General features: G+C 41.2%; 1 non-coding gene across 1 annotated transcript; it reads right to left on the reverse strand.

The window, feature by feature from the left end:
* Window positions 1-1523: 1523 nt before the first annotated feature.
* Window positions 1524-1596, reverse strand: Trnaa-cgc (transfer RNA alanine (anticodon CGC)). Its single transcript has one exon. It is a non-coding gene; the product is annotated as a tRNA-Ala (tRNA).
* Between the last annotated feature and the right edge of the window lie 16961 nt (window positions 1597-18557).

The following is an 18557-nucleotide window of genomic DNA, read 5'->3' on the forward strand; positions in this document are numbered from 1 at the left end:
GTTGCATTTGAAGCAATTTTCGAATATTAAAATTTAAATGTTTCAGGGTCCTTTAAAAAGTTTGTTAGACTGTGTAACCAAGCAAGGTTACACTATGGTTATGACATTAGATTCATATGGAAGGGGAATGAGCTCGAATCCCCGTCCGACTGTCCTGTGGTTTCCCGAAATAAACTCAGAAAAATGGCGAGAGGTTACCGACCGACTTAGTGCTTCGTCTTTAACGAACTAGATTTCTGCAAGGAACTAAACGCTAACGTCCCCTTTCAGTTTATTTAGTTGTGCATTTCTTTCATCTGGCAACATTAGCGCGTTTGGGCTCTCTATTGCAGCCAACCAGACGTTCTTGGTTAGTCAACATTAGAATACCTGTAGTACATGAGCAGTACTAATAGATACAGTATGATTACAATATGCATAGCATACGATCAGTGCAATTTATAATAAAAGAAGTAACAAAGAATAAACGGTATTTTAAAAATGTCACTCTAATTAACACGTATTAAACAATTTCGTAATTATTTTGGGTTGGGTGCAAGTAATGAGTAACAGAAGTATACACTGAAGCTCCAAATAAAATGTTGTAGGCACGCGTATTCAAATACAGATAAATGTAAACAAGCAGAATACGGCGCTGCGGTCAGCAACGTCTATATAAGGCAACAAGTGTATGGCGCAGTTGTTTGATCGGTTACTGCTCCTATAATGGCAGGTTATCACGATTAAGTGAGTTTGAACGTGGTGTTACAGTCGGCGCAGAGCGATAAAGTGGGGATTTTACCGTACGACCATTTCACGACTGTACGGTGAATATCAGGAATCCGGTAAAAAATCAAATCTCCGAAAAAGATCCTACAATAATGGAACGAACGACGACTGAAGAGAATCGTTCAATGTGACAGAAGTTCAACCCTTCCGCAAATTGCTGCAGATTTCAATGCTGGACCATCAACAAGGATCATCGATATAGGCTTTCGAAGCCGAAGTTGATGACTGGAAACATGTTGTCTGGTCGGACGAATCTCGTTTCAAATTGTATCGAGCGGATAGACGTGTACGGGTATGAAGACAACCTCATGAATCCATAGACCCTGCATGTCAGCGGGAGACTGTTCAAGCTGGTGGAGGCTCTGTAATGGTGTGGGGCGTGTGCATTTGGAGTGATATGGGACCTCTGATATGCCTAGATACGACTCTGACAGGTGACACGTACATGAGCATCCGTTCTGATCACCTGCATCCATTCATGTACATTGCGCATTCCGATGGGCTTGGACAATTACAGCAGGACAATGCGACCCCCACACGTACAGAATTGCTACAGAGTGGCTCCAGGAACACTCTTCTGAGGAGGAGGAGGAGATTAGTGTTTAACGTCCCGTCGACAACGAGGTCATTAGAGACGGAGCACAAGCTCGGGTGAGAGAAGGATGGGGAAGGAAATCGGCCGTGCCCTTTCAAAGGAACCATCCCGGCATTTGCCTGAAGCGCTTTAGGGAAATCACGGAAAACCTAAATCAGGATGGCCGGAGACGGGATTGAACCGTCGTCCTCCCGAATGCGAGTCCAGTGTGCTAACCACTGCACCACCTCGCTCGGTAGGAACACTCTTCTGACGTTAAACACTTCCGCCAGTCCCCAAACTCCCCAGACATGAACATTATTGAGCATATCTGGGATGCCTTGCAACGTGCTATTCGGATGGAAGAGATCTCCACTCCCTCGTACTCTTACGGATTTATGGACAGCCCTGCAGGCTTCACGTTATCATTTCCCTCCAGCATTACTTCAGACATTAGTCGGGTCCATGCCACGTCGTGTTGCGGGACTTCTGTGTGCTCGCGGGGGCCCTACACGATATTAGGCAGGCGTACCAATTTCTTTTGCTCTCTCTGTATAATAGCAGTACAGAATGGATCAAATATGGAATAAAATTTGATTGGCCAAGAGCAAAACAAGAAAAAAAAACAGGACACGTTTAGCAGATGAGATGGAAGAGAAAAACAGCGATGGGTATGACAAAGGCATGGATGACGTTTCGAATGTGACAGAATTGGGCAGAAAGGAGACAATTGGGATATGTCGATAGGGTTCAAAATTGTTCAAATGGCTTGAGCACTATGGGACTTAATATCCGAGATCATCAGTCCCCTAGAACTTAGAACTACTTAAACCTAACTAACCTAAGGACATCACACATCCATGCCCGAGGCAGGATTCGAACCTGCGGTCGTAGCGGTCGCGCGGTTCCAGACTGAAGCGCCTAGAACCGCTCGGCCACCGCAGCCACCTCTCCGTGCGAGGACACTTAAGTTGCTCATATTCTGTACGGAGTTTATGTTGCACGCAATATGTGAACGTGGCTGCAGCGCTTTTTACACTCCTCGGGTTTTTAATGACTTATACTAGCTGGTGTCAAACGCTTTTGTTTAAGAGCTGATATTGGGCGGCGTCTCCGACCGCTCCGCTCAGGAATAAGGAAGCGGTGTAGGGTGGGGGAGGGGAGGTTGAAAAGTAGCCACGCCACTCGAAGAAAAAATCAGTTTTCACCAGCTTCTTAATACAAGCTTACCAGTTACACTTTTTGAATCTACATGTTGTAAAGTATCACACCAAATATGTTTAAGTGAAAAAGAAAATAATATATTGCAAATACATACATTTTTCTGAAGGCTTACTTAGCGACCAGTTTTCCGTACGTATGCGGGTACTGTGGCCAGTGCCATCGCAGTAGCATACCATGTTTGTTTAACTGATTTCCGGGCATATTTTCTAGTCATTTTAACGTAGGGTGACCAAATTATTTTCGATGAAAACCGGGACACATTCACCCGGGTGCCAATGGACACCTCATTCCACATGTACCCAGGTTTCTTAATTTTAAATATTAATGATTTTATGTTGATACATTTTGTTAACCCGATTATTATAACTAATAAGAGGATACAAAAGATTGATATAATTTAGATTATCTGTATCATTAATGACATATAATAAACGTATACAGTAGTAAAGAAATATATTACGATTTTACAAAATTTTACAGCCATTCAACTTTTAATCAATTAATATTAACATAAGCTTTAATATTACTGAGCACTTGTAGATGGCATTGACTGTCCTTGGAGAAAAGGGTATTTTTCACTGCCTCCAGCCTTCTTGATCATGTCTTTGTTCTTTGAGACACAGTGATAAAACTCGGCACAATCCATTTTGTAGTTGTACAGGATCTGCAGGAATGCTTCAAGAGAGTCCACCTTCATTCTGTTTCTTTCATCAGTCCACTAGATATTCATGAGCGAAAATATTCTTTCCACATTGGCATTATGGGCTGGGATTGCAAATAAATACCTTGCAATTATTACCAACTTAGAGCAATGCTGAAGACAGTCACAGCTTTTAAAAAAACTCACCCACTTCTCATGACATTCCAATGGTGTTTTTTTTTTCCATCATTCCACTTGTGAAGACTTTCTTCAACAAAATTTGTCAGTATGCCGAACTGATCAAAGAGAATGGAATCATCGATTTCAATCTCTTTACTCTTCAAATAAGAAGCTGTCTCTTCAACACTTTCCCATTTTGGCACTCTCTTCAGTAACATACAATCAAACACTCGCGATGAGGGTAAATATGAGGCGCTCCACTTGCTGAGATATTCTACACAAGTGTCATAAAACTTGTTAACTTCTTCTCTAAAACTCCTTTCCGCTGCTTCTGATACTTCTGCTCTTTACTCTGGTACGTTAATCTGATTCTCACATATATCTCTGATACTTGACAAAAGTGTCTATACATTTATCTTCATGGCTATGTACAGGAATATGGTAATCTTATTAGGCGCAGACTGAAACTTGACTATAGACTGGTACAGGCAAATGTAGAACTCGTGCAGACTGGTACAGACTAATGCAGACTGGTACAGACTGGTGCAGACAAATGCAGACTGACTAATCGAAGGTCTGTACACTCGTTATAATACCTCTAGCGTTCATGTATCACTGCGCGAGTGTGATCCGCGAGGAGAAAAGCTTCTACGTTAGCAGCAATCTCATTGGCTGCATTACATATTAATAAGCGGATCGGCGGAAGCAGAATTTGGTCCGTCTCTATGGCAGCGCCGTCTCGTAGCGCTGCGCCTGCGCTGTTGTGCTTAGCGGAGCGCGCTCTAGTGGGAAAGCTGTGTACGCGCTGACTACGCGGAACTATGTACACAACATGGGGTATCACATTGTCTTGGCGGAATTGCCCAAGTCCGTCGGAATGCACAATGGACATGAATGGATGCAGGTGATCATACTGGATGTTTACGTACGTGTCACCTGTCAGAGTCGTATCTAGATGTACTAGGAGCTCCATATCACAGCAACTGCACACGCCCCACACCATGACAGACCCTCCACCAGTTTGAACAGTCCCCTGCTGATATTCAGGGTCCATGGATTTATGAGTTTCTTCTCCATAACCGTACACGTCCATCCGCTCGATACAATTTGAAACGAGATTCTTCCGACCAGGTAATATGTTTCAAGTCACCAACAGTCCAGTGTCGGTGTTGACGGGCCCAGGCGAGGCGTAAAGCATCATCAAGGGTACACGAGTGGGCCTTCGGCTTCGAAAGCCCATGTCGATGGCGTTTCACTGAATGGTTCGCACGCTGACACTTGTTGGTGGCCCAGCATTGAAATGCGCAGCAATTTGCGGAAGGGTTGCACTTCTGTCACACTGAACGATTCTCTTCAGTCGTCGTTGGTCCAGCTCTTGTAGGATCTCTTTCCAGCCGCAGCGATGTCGAAGATTTGATGTTTCACAGAATTCTTAATATTCATAGTACACTCATGAAATGGTAGTACGGGAAAATCCCCACTTCATTGCTAACTCGGAGATGCTGTGTCCCATCGCCCATGCGCCGACTATAACACCACGTTCAAAATAACTCTTTTAAATCTTAATAACCTGCCATTGTAGCAGCAGTAGACCATGTAACAACTGCACCAGACTGTCGTTGTCTTATATAGGCTTTGCCGACCGCAGCGCGGTATTCTGCCTGTTTACGTATCTGTATTTGAATACCGATGCCTATACCAGTTTCTTTGGCGCTTCAGTGTGTTTTGAATGCCATTTTCCTTTATACATTGCGTTGTATTACCACAACCTGAATTTGATTTTGATATTACTTGCTACAAACATGCACCAGATTTGAAGATGACCGTCTCTGTAATGCACGTTTACAAATCCATGTTACTTCGTTGGATGTGAGGTCCGCCATTTATGCAAAACACCTTTTTTCTCAATAGCCAAACATGTTTAGGCACCACTGTACCATCATCAGTTTTGTTTTTATTTATTCTGTAACGTGAACATTTTTGTTAAATGATTATAAAATAATGTGGATGTTTAGTTCAAACAATAGATCGTTTCTTTTTTGTAAATACCTTTACATTTGGTGTGCATGAATTTTCCGGATTACTTGTGTGTTAAAATTCATGCACACCAAATGTAAAGGTATTTACAAAAGGAAACGATCTATTGTTTGAACTAAACATCCACATAACTTTATAATCATTTAACAAAAATGGTCACATTACAGAATAAATAAAAACGAAAACCCACTGATGATGGCACAGTGGTGCCAAAACATGTTTGGGTACTCAGAAAAAACGGTGTTTTGCATAACTGGCGGACCTCACATCCAAAATTTTAACTGCAAACACGGCCAACACAAAGAGCTGCAAATCAAAATGATGAATACCATATTACTTGGTTTGACATTTGGACCGTAGCAGGTGATCGGTGCTACTTGTGCACGCTGGTGAGTTGTCAGCGTTAGAACACAAACAATAAAACATTCCTTCTCTCATGTCTATCAACCACGCAGTGGCCGCGCTGTATACTACTCTGCCCCTGACGTGAGCAGCAAACTTCACTTAGCCCACGGCCGAAATTACCGACGTCAATTAAAATTAAGCACATTTTCAGATATTATTGTGTCTGTAAGTATTTTTGTTCGTTACTGAGCAAGAAAACTACTCTCTTAAGGAGGGCTTAACGTTACAAGACGTTTTTGGATTCTACTGTTAATCGATAGAAGCGTAAGCGTATTATTATAAAATATGGCTTGGAAACGCGAGCCGCACGAACACTTGATTCGGGCCGCAGTTTGATGACCACTGACTTACACGTTTGATCAACAAGTGGGTCGTAACAAGAACAGAATAGCCACCATACAGGAAGCGGTACACACAGTGATACAGTCTGAAAACCACTGACTTTCGTGTTTGATCAACAAGTGGCTCGTAACAGGAACAGATCAGCCACCGTACAGCAACTGGCACACGTAGTGATACTGTTCACGATGGAAGAATGGGATATCTGTTAGACTAAGAATAACTTCTGCAGAATTAAAATCGAATTAAGCTTTACTTTGAGTAAATTATGTTTAAGCAACTCAAACGGGAAACACAAAGAGAGAAAACTAGCTGTTGCGGTCCTTTGAACGTGTTTGTGAACACATCCGCTAAACGGGAGATCGCAAGCGCCCTGCTTCGTACGTGCGGGAAGTCAGGTGGAACGGCGAGTTAATTTAGGCTGACATGCCGGTAGTGTTGTCATTACAGGCGCAGAGTGACGCTCTGCTTATCGCTGGCCACGAGTGTTCCATCGATCCCACGCACTCGGCCCGCGATTCCTAGCCTGTAGCAGCCGCTATCAGTGTGTAGTCGCTGCTGCATTACGCTACTCTTTTCTCATGTCTCGGTAAGACTTTTTTTAATAATCGCCCTTCTCTTCCTTTCTAGTGTCATGCTCTTAGATTTCTGAACTCTTACAAGAACAACGATAACAACAAAAAATACACAAACCATTGTTGGCTAGATATTTTAAAATTTACTAAAATTAGTCGAATTTGAATATACAAAGAATAATGATACGTAGGATATGAAAGTTTTAGCTATTAAGTAGTTTCAAATTTTACCTATTAAGTAGTTTCAAACAGATTGGAAACACGTTAGAGTTGTCTTTAAATAGTTTGAGTGTATTCCACTCTTGAACTCTCTCTTGGAAGTTTAATTCTCTTCATCTTTTCTTCACTACTAATTGAGTAACCATTCTGCGGCAGCTTGTGAAGTGAATGAACGTTTCCGCTAAACTTTGTTAGGACCAGGAGTAACTTCGGAAGCCGGTAAGCAGCACTTGACCAAGGCTCCTATCCTTGGTTACTATGTTATGTCATTGACGAATTGTAATGACGTGGAACCCTCTCCATACACAAATTACAGAACACAATTACTTTTTGTATTCATCATAATATATGGCCATTTAAAAGTGCAAGCACAAAATAGTGGAAAATAATTATAATCTAAAAGAGTAATAAATACGTTGTTCTTCTGTATCGAATAAACTTACATTCTAGACGAAAATGATTATAAGGGAGCTTCGAGAGGAAACTTGTTTATCTCTGTGCTTGAAAACTAATTTTCCACCTGCCAGCAGTAATATAACATTAGAAAAGAACTTGGTAGTTCATCCCGTTCTTAGTCCATCTCAACTCCAATAAAAAATTCTTGCTATTTATTCCTCTGTACCTGCAGTAAATTCCTTATGGCAGATACCACACGAGAATATGCACTGTGATGCTGTAGTGATCTACTCCTTAAAGAAGAACGTAGTGGATTATTTTTGGTGAGCAAATAACCTACTGGAAACACGACTCTAACGTTTTTCTAGTGTGTTTGAAATTGCTCAATAGTGAAAACTTGCATGTCTTAAATATCATTATTCTTTGTGCATTCTAATTCGACTAACGTTAGTACTGCACAGTACATTTTAAAGTATCCAGCCACCAGTAAATTATATACCAATAACAAAGAGAAATCGATTTCTCTGCCTCTCAATGCTTTGAATCTCCTTTTCACTACTTTTTTATTATCAGCAGTTTTTATTCTCAAAGACACAAAGTGATACAAGATGTAAAATTTGTTAACCTAATTGAATAAGACATTCCAGCATATTTGTGTTACGGCAAAATCCTCACCCATAAAAATTTTGAAGTGTCTGCCATGTCTCATGGTCTACATTTATCAATGCTGTAGTACTGAATGCTACGCAAATTAGTAGAAAGACAACTTGCTGAAAAACACGTAACCTTTCGTAAAAAATATAATTTGTGACACTGTATGTCTAGTAAAAGTTACTTTTGTGTAACTCTGCCTAATCTAGTATCTGTAAGAAAGATCATTCTTTTAATAGAGAAAACAAAATGGGTGCAGGATTACAGGTTGCTAAATTCCACTCACAATCTCTTCATATTCGAAGCTATTGTCTGTTTCTATTTGATAATTTAATTGGCATCTTCCTTTAAGCAATAAGATTGTTTGGATATTATTTAATGGGCACATTATTTGGTAACAAAAATCTCTAAATGATGTTCACAAATGAGGACCTAACTCTGCCTAATCTAGTATCTGTAAGAAAGATCATTCTTTTAATAGAGAAAACAAAATGGGTGCAGGATTACAGGTTGCTAAATTCCACTCACAATCTCTTCATATTCGAAGCTATTGTCTGTTTCTATTTGATAATTTAATTGGCATCTTCCTTTAAGCAATAAGATTGTTTGGATATTATTTAATGGACACATTATTTGGTAACAAAAATCTCTAAATGATGTTCACAAATGAGGACCTATATTAGTAAGCGAGTAACGAGGAACCGATCTACGTCTGTATCTACATCTACATCTACATGATTACTCTGCAATTCACAGTTAAGTGCCTGGCAGAGAATTCATCGAACCACCCTCAAACTATTTCTTTATCGCTCCACTCTCGAGAAGCGCGCGGGAAAAACGAACACTTAAATCTTTCCGTGCGAGCTCTGATTTTTCTTATTTTGTTATAACTATTTCTCACTATGTAGGTGGCGCCAACAAAATATTATCACATTCTGAGAAGAAATTTGGTGATTGAAATTTCATGGGAAGATCCTGCTGCCCTTGTTTTAAAGACTGCCACCCTAATTCGCGTATCATATCCGTGCCGCTCTCTCGCCTATTTCGCAATAGTAGTTCAACGGGTTGTCCTTTGAACTTTCTCGAAGTCCTCAGTGGATATTATCTGATGCGGATCACACACCGCACAGCAATACTTCAGAAGAGGACGTACAAGCGTAGTGTAGGTAGTCTCTTTAGTAGACATGTTGCGTTTTTTAATTGTTCTTCCAATAAATCGTAGTCTTTTGTTTTCTATATCCTCAATATTATCTATGTGATTGTTCCAACTTGACGTATTCGTAATTGTATTTGATTGAATTGACAGTATTTACAGTTGTGTGAATTATTACGCATCCGAAATTAGCGGATTCCTTTTAATACTCTTACGGAAGACTTCACATTTCTCATTATTTAGAGTCAATTGCCACTTTTCGTACCATACAAATGTCTTGTCTACATTGTTTTGTAAATTGTTTTGATCACTTGATGACTTAATAAGATGGTAAATGATAGTATCACATGCAAACAATCTGAGAGGGTTACTTCGATTGCCACCTAACCATTTATTTATATCAGGAACATCGGAGAGCCTATAACACGTTTACTCGATGACTTTCAGTCAGTTACTACGAACTTTGAAGTTTCTGATAGGAAATCACGAATTCAGTCGCACAACTGAGACGATACTCCATTGGCACGTAATTTGATTAGAAGTCCCTTGTGCGGTATGGTGTTAAAGGCCTTCTGGAAATCTAAAAATATGGAATCAGTTTGACATCCCCTGTCAATAGCACTCGTTACTTCGTGAGAATAAAGAGCTAGTTGAGTTTCACAAGAACGATATTTTCTGAATCCGCATTAGCTGTTCGTCAATAGTTTTCTTCGAGGTAACCCATAAATGTTCGAACGCAGTACATGTTCCAAAATCCTACTGCAAATCGACGTTAACAATGGGTCTGTAATTCAGCGGATTACTCCTATTTCCTTTGTTGGGTACTGGTGTGACTCGTGCAACTTTCCAGTCTTTGGCTACAGATGTTTCGACGAGCGAGCGGTGGTATATGATTGTTAAATATAGAGCTATTGTATCAACATACTCTGAGAGGATTCTGACAGGTATACACTGAGGACTAGGGGCTTTACCTTTATTGAGTGATTTAAGCTGCTTTGCTACACCGGGGATATCTACTTATAAGCTACTCATGTTGGCAGTTGTTTTTGTTTCGAATTTTGGAATATTTACTTCATCTTCTTCGGTGAAGAAATTTCGGAGAAACATATTTAGTAAGTCTGCCGCCACGCCGGCCGAGGTGGCCGAGCGGTTCTAGGCGCTTCAGTACGGAACCGCGCGACTGTTACGGTCGCAGGTTCGAATCCTGCCTCGGGCATGAATGTGTGTGATACTATTAGTTTGGTTAGGTTTAAGTAGTTCTAAGTTCTAGGGAACTGATGACCTCGGATGTTAAGTCCCATAGTGCTCAGACCCATTTGAACCATTTAAGTCTGCCATAGTGGCGCAGTCATCAGTAACACTGCCATTGTTAGCGCGCAGTGAAGATATTGATTGTGTCTCTCCGCTGGTGTACTTTACATAAAACCAGAATATCTTTAGACTTTCTGCCAGATTTCGAGACAGACAGTCTCGTTATGGAAAGCATTAGAAGCATCTTGCAGTGAAGTCCGCGCTACATTTCAAGCTTCTGTAAATCTTCACCAATCTTGAGGGTTTTGCGTTCTTTTAAATTTGGCATGCATTTTTCTTTGCGTCTGCAACAGTGTTATGACATATTTTGTGTACCATGGAGGATCAGTACTATCTCTTACTCATTTCAAACAATCCCGTCGAAGGAACATATGCAACTGAGCATTATAGCAGAGGTTTAAAATACAGCTTCAGTCATAAGATTCTTTTTATTTGGAACAAGATCGGTCTCGGGCTCGTATATGCTCATCATCAGGTGTTTTAACTTTGTGCTGTGACCCCGAGCGCTGCAGTGGACAAGCACAGGACTCGGAGCTCTGGTGATACACCGCGTCCTGTACTCGGCCCCCACGGCACAAGGTTGTAACATCTTATGACGGGCACATTAGAGCCCGAAACCGATCATGTTCTAAATAAAAAGAACCTTACAACTGATGCGGTATTCTCAACCCCTGCTCTTATTAATTTATTTGGTATATGTCTCTCAACGGCTGTATTTGAATTCAAACCACATCTGGTCTACGCTTGCAGATTCAGGTTGGAAGGAGTAGCGACTGTCTCTCAGGAAGGTCTCAAGCGAATTTTTTCTACTTTTTAAATAGATGTATTTTGCGTTTATTTTTGGAGGGTTTGGATGTTATGATATTCAGTCACACTACAAAAAACTTGTGGTCACTAATACCTGTATCCGCTATGATGCTTCCTAGATGCTCAGGATTATTTGTTGCTAAGAATGTGAAATATGTTTTCGCAACATTTTACACTTCGAGTTGGCTACTGAATTAATTATTCAAAACAATCTTCTCAGAGCGCATTCACAACGATTTCGTGCGACGTTGTATCCCACTCCCCGAATTTAAACATGTATTTTCGCCAACATACCTACAGTTACCAGAATGAGATTTTCACTCTGCAGCGGAGTGTGCGCTGATATGAAACTTCCTGGCAGGTTAAAACTGTGTGCCGGACCGAGACTCGAACTCGGGACCCTTGCCTTTCGCGGGAAACTGCTCTACCAACTGAACTACCCAAGCACGACTCGGGACCCCTCCTCACAGCTTTAATTCCGCCAGAACCTCGTCTCCTACCTTCCAAACTTCCAGGAATGCTAGTCTTAATCTGCCAGGAAGTTTCATATCAGCGCACACTCCGCTGCAGAGTGAAAATCTCATTCTGGAAACATCCCCCAGGCTGTTGTGAAGCCATGTCTCCGCAATATCCTTTTTTTTTTTTTTCCAGGAGTGATAGTTCTGAAAGGTCTGCAAGAGAGCTTCTGTGAAGTTTGGAAGGTAGGAGACGAGGTACTGGTGGAACTAAAGCTGTGAGGACGGATCACGAGTGGTGCTTGCGTAGCTCAGATGGTAGAACACTTGCCCGCAAAAGGCAAGGGTCCCGAGTTCGAGTCTCGGTCCGGCACACAGTTTTAATCTGCCAGGAAGTTTCATACCGATAGTAGATTGCAGTCATTACCAGCCATAATTGTGTGAGTGGGATACCTACTTGAAATGACTCAAGTTTTCTTTGAACTGTTCAGCAACTGTGTCATAACTGTGGGAGGGTCAATAAAAGGAACCAATTATTAGTCTATTCCGGCCTGTAGCCCTACTATGTCACAGAAACCGTCTATTTCGATTTCGCTACAAGATAAACTACTTCTGGCAGCAATAAATCCTTCACTACCAACAATATTTAATCTGTCCTTTCTGAACACTGTTAGATGTTTGTAAAAATATCTGTCCTTTCTGAACACGGTTAGATCTTTGTAAACATTTAGGCTAAACTTATTTCTAGCCAGATTTCCATATCTATAACTATTTGAACTTCAGAGTTTTCTATTAGGGCTTGGAGCTCTGGTTCTTTTCCAACACAGCTGCGACAATTTATAACTACAATAGCGAAGGGTTTTACTTTCCTATATTTGCCCTGCACCCTTTTAGACTGACGCCCTTTTTGTAGATTCCCAAACCCTCTAAACTAAAAAGCCGCCCATTCTCCTCCAACCAGCCCCCGCTACCCGAGTAGCCGCTTTCTGTGTGCAGTGGACACCTGGCCTCTTAAACGGATACCGGAAACCCACCAATCTGTGGCAGAAGTCGAGGAACCTGCAGCCTACACGGTCGCAGAACCACTGAGCAATACCAGTCAAAGGTTGCCTATCTAACGGCATCCACGGGCGACAAAAATTTGATTTTCACTATTTCGCTTAATTATTTCCCGAACTTAAAAATTGTAAATGCTGTCACAATCTAATCATTAATATAATATTATTTTAAAATATTAACACAGTAACACAATTGTCCTGAGACAATTCTTATCTTCCGATCGTCATAAGTGACACGACGGCTGCAAGGCGTCACACGATAAGACTAAGCCTATCTAACTTCTTAGTGGAGTACGGCTTGAGCCTAATGAATATTCTGAAGTGTCGTGACAAACTTCCGAATCGCCTTTTCACTGTTAGTATCGCTACATAGTTACGTCCCGAAAGCTGGTATTAAAAAAATAAAAAGAAATAATAAAAATAACTGACTGATTGCAAATACTCGTACTATAAACATCCAATATATGAGAATGAGAACACAGTGACTCCCTATAAACCTTACACGTCTTTTCAAACCTCTACGAAACTCTTTTTGTCTGACACCTCACCACAAAATGACGAAAGGAAAAAAAAATTTCGCTTGCTACATTTTCGCTTTTCATACAGACTTCAGCATCAGGAATGATGTTTTAATTAATTACGTCTTCACTATTAATTCTACTTGCAGGACTGAATGTACCTGCAAAAGTATATCAATGCAGATATGACATCATAAACACTGAGATGCGTGAAAAACTAGAGTTTGCTTATAATGGAACGCAAATTATCCACACTACATGCATCCGGTGTTTCATAATGAGAGCACTTAGCGATTTTCAGCAGACTTCAATTATAATTTCAAATCTCTTCTAAAATTTTTCTCGTTTACATGCTCAACGCCAAATATTTAACACTAACTTATTTGTAAAGCAATCGGACGCTTGGAGCTGTTTTATATATGTGAGATCGATTCTTTAAATACCCTGGTTTTTGTCTGTATCTTCTAAAATCTAAATTGATATTTACAAGTGCTTTGACATTACCAAAGTTGAATGTTGTTTTATTGCGCCTTAGCCTTTCACCAGTGAAAGACAAATCCCAAAAACGAAATGAGCTATGATTATAGCGGTCTAGAATATTTTTAAATTATCTCTTTAGGACACCAACTTCTAAAGAAGAGGAGATTAACGATTTGGGCAAGATGAGAAAGAAATTAAGCCGCAACCGACCCGGCATTTTCCTTGAGCGATTTAGGGAAACCAAGGAAAACCCGAATCTGGACTTCTATACGAAAATTTGAATGGTCGTTCTCTCGAATACGAGTGTAGTGTCTTATCATTGCCACACCTATCTCGGCAAAATCAATTTTAATATTAAAAAAAAATCACTTGGTTATTGATGTATTAAATATATTGCAAAGTTATTTGCTGGTATAAAAGAACTGCTGTATTTAAAATACCATCAATTTCACGGCATGCCTTACCGATCATTGCAGGGCTTTCAGCAGTCCTTACGTCTCTCGCTGTGTAAAAAATATCTTCGTTTAAGCGTGTTGTTATAACGTTTGTAGGAGAACACTTTCGGACAATCAGTCTTTTGAAACAATCTTAGGCTGCAGCCACATCTGCGATTTTTCCAGCGGAATTCGAGTTGGAAAAAACGCAGCAGAAATACAGCTGCAGTCCTTAAGGCCTGGCCAGACAGAATTCGGTCTGCCGCTGCGACGGACGGCACAGCGGTGGGCCGGACCCGTCAGCGGCCAGGGGCACCACACAGGCAACGGCCGGCCGCAGCGACTCGATGCGTCAGCTGTTAACACTGTGGAAGGGGCCGAAACCCATTATTAAGCTTGCTTGCGTAGCGCGACTGTCTTGCGTTAGACGATTTGGAAGCTTCACGCGGGACACGTTATCTTCGTGCGAGTTCTTTTTTTTTTTTTTTTTAATTGCAGAAATGAGTAGCTTGCACTAGCGATACGAAATGGCACCAAGAAGAGATGTTCGGTGCACGACATTGATAGCATGAGAGAAAGCTTAGGAGAATACCATCGTCTGTGTATTGATCTAGAGTCTGACGAAGATAGGTTCTTCAAATCTTTTCGTATGTCGCGAGAATGTTTCGAGGAAATGCATCGGCTGATAAAAAGGTAGCACCGAGAAGTGCACAACGAACCGGAGAAAGCCAATTGATACAAGGCACAGACAAGCCGTTTGTTTGAGGTAAGTTTTACCGTTTGTGGCCTCTTTGTACTTGAAATTGAAGTCATATAAATTATTCCATTTCAGTTTTGCTGTATCATATGAAAGGTTCCGCGGAAGAAAGTGCTATTCCACATCGTAGTTACAAGTGGAGTGATAAATTTATCTGCAGTGTTTACGAATACAGCAAACGATAGTAACATCTAGTTCCGTATGTCCCACTAGAGAGAACTTTCTACTTAATAGATTGTTTTGTTTCATTGTATTCATAACATTGTTATTGAATTTAAACAAACATATCTTTGGTCGTTAACTTATCTATTCGTTCTATCGGCATAAATGATTTTACTCTTTGCCAGATACTTGACTACAGGCGACAGTCACCAGACCATAGCTTTTTCTTTTCGGTTAGGACATTCAATAGATATTGGGAAACAAGTGTGCCAGGCAATATGGACTGTTCTACAGCCCAAGAATTTACCTACTCCGACAACAGAGATGTGGAAGAAATCTGAAGAAGGATTTATAGAAGTGGGGGTTTCCGAACTGCCTTGGAAGCATAGACGGAAAGGGTATTAGGTTAAAATGCCCGAAGGATAGTGGATCCCAGTTCTTCTGTTACAAACAGTTCTTTTCACTAGTTCTCCCGGCGATCGTTGATCCATACTACCGAGTTTACAGTAATTGATATTGGAGGTCATGGACGTCACAGTCACAACACTATTCAGCTTTCTATCAAGAGTATATCGAGGACAAATGTATTCTACCTCCAAATCAGGATCGCGTGTATCATACAAAAAGTTGTATTCTCTCACCTCCTCTACAAGTCTTTCTGTGTGCATGCACTACGAGCTGCAAGACAAAAACCGCATCACGCCGCTGCTTCTGGTGTGACCACAGAGCAGTTGAGTGCGCCAACAGAGGCAAGCAGCCGCTCCGGCTTGCGGCGAATCTGTTATCTGTGACAACCCGGCGGCGGCCGGTGCGGCAGGCCGGCTGCCGGTGCGTCAAAGCCGCACTCTGTGTGACCGCCGCCATACAGTAACGAGCGATTCAACAGTGCGGCCTGCCGGCTGCGGTTCAAGGCCACAGACAGGACGGGCAGGCCGCATTCTGTCTGGCCAGGCGGCGGCACGGCGTTTGAACGCTCGGCGATGCTGCAAAAGTGCAGAAACATTTTATTGGATGACCGGTTTCGACAGAGCTATGCTGTTATCTTGCGAACGTTTTAGATTAGGCTTTACGGTGACTGTTACTGATATCAAATGAAGCAATAAGTTTACTGTTACCAGTCACTGTTCATTTATATCCACGAATGTTTCGAGGGTTTAAACCTCCATCATCAGGTGGATTTACGTATGTTTATATATGCGTGTGTTGTGTTACGGTTTTGGGGTAACCAGTGGTACTGTCTAGTGGAGAAACAATAACACTATTTCAGAATAAAGTTTTGGGAAATTTTTTGGCTAAAAAACTTGACGTGTTTTGCAGTGAAAATGTTCGTTTAGTTTTTACTCAAAAAACTTCCCAATCCATGTTCTGAAACAGTGTTTTTGTTTCTCCACTAGATAGTGCCACAAGTTACCCAAAAATCGTAACAAAACACACATATGTCATACTAACACAGTTAATCCACGTGATGATGGAGGTTTAAACCTTCGAAACGCTTCATGGATATAAATAGTGACTGGTAACAGTAAATTTATTGCTTCATTCGATATCAGTGTAACAGTCACGGTAAAGACTAATCTAAGATGTTCGCATGTAAAGATGACAGCACACCTCTGTCAGAACGGTCATCAGATAAAATGCTTTTTCAGCGATCTTGGCTTGTAGATTTTTCTTCAGTTATCACACACTGCAGATCGCCCACGGGCTGACAATGTCAGGAGTATAGAAAAATTTAAATATCCTTCATGGCTGTAGCCTCCGATATTAATCTATCTGAAACAGTAATTTTTATCTGCGACATGTACTAGAACAATCGAAAAGAACAATCCCTGATCCCTGTATGTCAGTTTTCGCAATAGATAACAGTTTTCCCATTGAACTAATTGACATTTGATAATACTCATAAAATATATCGAGATATTTCTTAATTCATAAAGTAGGAGAAAGAACTTTCCCTTTGTTGACTTGTCACTATAGAGGGTATTAACCAATTTCCTCTTACGTTTCCGCCTTGGACGAAGAAGAGCGAGTAACAAACATACTGCTAAATCTGAATTGCCACGCAACGAAATACCAGCTGTTCACGAGAATCTGCTACTCTGGCGGGTGTACGTGGCCGTCTGACAGCCAACGCCCGGCGTTTTTCTTGCTCTGGTGTGACCGACACGGTTGCTAAAATTCCTGCTGCTTTTTCTCCAGCTCGAATCCCGCTGCAAAAATCACACGTGTGGACGCAGACTTTACTTCTTCTTCCTCGTTCAGCAGTGTATGCTCATGTAAGGGAAGTAGAAAAGTGCTTACAGTCTCATGGCATTCAGGTCATCATCGAGGGAAAGATAATGCAATGGAACTTGATACCCCACGTTGGAAGAACGTCCCAGGTACTCTCTCAAATGATTTATGAGAGCCATGCAAAATTAAACCACACTGGGTCTTAACCATCGAACTATCTCCCTCGTAAAAGTAAGAAATGTGCAGGATTTACGAGAGTAGAAGACATATGTTGGAAGACTGAAGCGTTCGTCAGTCCTCGATATAAGATCGACTGTCACAGTTACTTCAACCAAGGTTGAAAAATCTAGATCAGGATTTGCGTTCTACTTCGTGATGGAATAATTTAGGACTTAACATGTGTCACTGCCCTTGCAGTTTGTAATGCGAAGCTTTTCCTCCGCTGTTTCGCACACAATTCCGCTTCATATTTCATGTCTATTTATTAAAATCAATCCACCTCCATAGTTGAGTGGAATAATGTCTCATTGCTACGCGGATGGAACGGGGTCGATTCCGGGAGGGGAGCCTCTTCCCAAATACTGACTGATGATGCAGACAGCCCCTAACACAGAGGTCGCACATACCACGTTTCTGGGTCACCTAGTTCAATGGTCGTCAAACTACGATCCGTGGGCTGTATGTGGCCCCAATCAAATATTCGTGTGTCCCGCGCTTCTAAGCCGCAGTTAACAATAAAATGCACTTAACAACCAACAGTCGAATCCAAAAATGTCAACTAACATTAAGAAATTCCTAAGAGTGTAGGTTTCTCGCTCAGTAACAAACAAAAATACTTACAGAAATAGTAATATTTTAAGATGTGCTTAATCGTTGTCAGACTGACGCATGTAATTTAAGCTTCTTGATCCCTACATTGGCGGATTTTGATGTCATAAACATGGAGGAGCATTGCAACAACTGCGCAGTAGATTTATTCGACTACAGAGTCATGTACAACCCACAGTTGCGACTGTAAGTATTTCGAATATAAATATCCATTGTAAAGGGTGTTAACGTTTAGTAGCGTCTGAATAAGCGTGACTTATGTATATCTGAAAATGGTAAAGAATAAATGCTTGCCATTCCCAACTGTTGGGTGTACCTGACTCATTCGTCGAATCAAAAGTGCACTGGAGGAATTAT

This window comes from Schistocerca cancellata, chromosome 3, assembly GCF_023864275.1.
Source record: "Schistocerca cancellata isolate TAMUIC-IGC-003103 chromosome 3, iqSchCanc2.1, whole genome shotgun sequence".
In the NCBI taxonomy this organism is placed as follows: Eukaryota; Metazoa; Arthropoda; class Insecta; order Orthoptera; family Acrididae; genus Schistocerca; species Schistocerca cancellata.